The following is a 3,193-nucleotide window of genomic DNA, read 5'->3' as shown; positions in this document are numbered from 1 at the left end:
TTATTCACATATGCGTATTTGCCTGGAGAGGCTGCAGGGCCCTCCAAGCAGTGTTGCAAGCACAATAAAATAGCTATAATAAATTAATTACGCATCTAATACCACAAGTGCTTACTATTTAAAACAAAACTGGTGGTTGTAAACCTCATAGCAACATAACAACGTTTTCACTTGGCCTCAGGCCATTTTGTGCAAACTTGCAACTTGATACATGGCTGCGCTAAAAAACACGAACAGATGAGACGTACTCAGGTCGTGTGTGCGACTCTGTTAATCAAGTTACAATAAAATAACAGCGGTATCAAAACATAAAGTTGCAATCATTGCTACTTCACTTAAAAAACTGAATTGTTTGTTCGCCGCATTGAGGCATCAGAAATTGCATTGAATGACAAATCTATATCACTGGGAAAGCCACCATCAGGATAATTGTATGGATGTGTAAAATTGCGTGGTAAATGTATAGTAAGTGTTGCTGTTTCAATTACTAGTAAATATTGAGCACGAACCGAACCTGCTTACGGCAAGTAATCTTTTCCCCCACTTTTCTTTCCTCACATTTATTTTACGATTTGGTCTAATAACCTCCCCTATACTTTCCTTGGCATTACTGTCTGTTAGATTTCATTAACATTGTGTCGAAACACGGAAAAAACGAGCCTTTAAGTATACACTTATTTCCCTTATTTATTAACTAGGATCTCGGACAGGCAGACTCGGTGGCTTTGGTTGTATACACATACACATTTGTGCGCGACCACTGCGTGCACAATCAGCGCGTCAGGGAGGCGGTTAAAATTGTGATGGCGATCGCGGAAATTCGGTTATTGCATTGAAACAAACTGTGAAAATGGATGCGAAAAAATATTAGTTCACTTTGAAATATAGCCGATCGGTTAGAGTTGGGGGTCAGTACTTTTAAAAAAAGGTCAATTGATTCCCTATAACGGTCTCCATTTTCACGGACTCCACTGTACATTAGCGTACAACAAAAGAAAAATACAAGGTGAAAAATGTTTCAAAACGTACGCGAAAAAAAAAAGTAACTGGCATTACGGCGGCATGCACCACGCGAAGTCTCTATACCTCACATAATATTTTCCTCGGCTGTTTCCACAAATTCCAATGAAAGAGGCTCAACATCAGCACTAAAACACAGGGGGTGGGGGGGGGGGGGCGCCACTACTCTGGTGGCGTGGGTCGCAGCAATATATTAATATTATATCCCTTGTAAACTTGCCTAGCTCTGCACGAATCATTTTCGATTGGAGCTGCTGCGCTTCGCTCATCCACTCTTAAAATTGCGGCTCAAGAGACTTTGGGCTTCCACTTGTTCTTGGGCTACGCATTTTGTAGTGTTTGTAGTGAAAGCGAGATAATGGGCCTTCGTAGATCGTGGCAGGCAGCTGGTGTACGCGATGGCTGGTATACATGTCGCACATCTTGATTTTCTGGTCTTGTATCGAGTGAACAAGTGAGGCCTTCCTGATCCGATGAGCTCGTTAAAGTACGACAACAAAACCACAATGCTTCCATTTCAACATCGTACTCAGCAACAGATGACGAGCCCCCAACAAACCACGCTGCAGCACGCGAACTGCTGTAGGTACCCAGGAAGGTACCCGGGCACGGCGGGAGAGGACTACAACGGCGGAAGTGACATCATATGAACACTATGTATATAAGGGAGGCTTGCCCCCCCCCCCCCACACACACACTATTGCGAACGCATTGGTACGCCACTGGGGGCGAGTGTTGTCGGGTTCGTCCAATCGGCATCGGCCGTCCGTAGCAGATGGCGTCACTTACGGCCAATGCCAGACCCATGGCCGTGTTACCGGAAGGGAGGAACAGGAGGGAAAGGAAAGGCAGGAATGTTAACCAGTCTTGAGTGACCGGTATGCTACCCTACACTGGGGATAGGGATGAGGGAGTTTGAAAGATGGAAATAAAATGAAAAAAGGGAGAGCTCGCACACGCGTCGGGTTCACCAATGCTGATGACTTGGAACCTGTTGACGCACACTAATTGGCTAAAGTACGAAAAGACGTGGTTTTAGTCCACTGGAGTTGCACTGAATGATGGATGCTTCCTTGACTTCTTAGAAATGATGGTGGTCGTTAGCCATATTTCTTCTCGAGCGATTCAAGTACTGGGCTTAAGGCGTCCCGTACTTGGAGAGCGCTTCGAGCAGACGTTGTTTTTCAACCGGGGGACTGTCTGTACTCCTTGTGGCATTAATCCTCTGTTTAATCAAGCACGCACTTGGAGATGGAAATGCAAGCTCGCATCATCTTGCACCACGGCGACGCCATCGCCCTTGGGTTGGTGGACGTGGAACATGACCCTCTTCCGCTCTGGCGTCGCTCAGAGGATGACTCACAGAGCCTAGGCCTCTGGATAAACGGCGCCCTTATGTGTGAAAAGCCGAATACCGGTACGGTGCGCAGTTCGATCGTACACAGGTCTGACTTGATGCAGTCACTGTTATGCCTCGGTCGCAATGACAGTAAATTTATCATCTCTGCATAATTTGTTATAACGCGCGGCAGGTTCACAATTGATAGAAAATGATTACTGGAACATATGTGCTCCAAATGACTTTAGTTTTTCACTATTTGCGGCTCTTTCCTTCTGTGCTACCGTACTGGGTTTTAGCCACAGGAATGTATACTGGCGCCGTATGCAACTTCCTACGTGAGACAAAAGGAATTGAACGGTAAATTTTCCTAATGTTGCAGTTTTTCTTTCAAAATTATTATTATTATTATTATTATTATTATTATTATTATTATTATTATTATTATTATTATTATCATTATTATTATTATTCGTTGTTCCCTAGAGTATGCCAATGAGTTATTTTGTAAACTCTGTATTTCAAATCTATTTAGAATATAATACAATTTCCTTTTAGGTAGGCCTAGCGTAGTTCCGCTTCATTGCCGATCCCAGGGGTGGGTTGCGCCGATCCACGCCGATCGTTACACTGCTAAGCAGCCAATTCAAGAAATAGCTCATCATTTAGGCCTACCGATAACCCTGGGTAGGTAATAACGATATCTGGGGTTTTGCGTGGCAAAACCACGATGTAAGATGCACGCCGCAGTGAAGGGCTCCGGTGATGATGACCATCCGGTGTTCTTTATTAATGTGCAGTGACATCGCACAGATGCACTGGCCTCTAGCGTAT

Source organism: Rhipicephalus microplus, chromosome 5 (assembly GCF_043290135.1).
Source record: "Rhipicephalus microplus isolate Deutch F79 chromosome 5, USDA_Rmic, whole genome shotgun sequence".
NCBI classification, from domain to species: Eukaryota; Metazoa; Arthropoda; class Arachnida; order Ixodida; family Ixodidae; genus Rhipicephalus; species Rhipicephalus microplus.
This window is presented reverse-complemented; position numbering follows the sequence as displayed.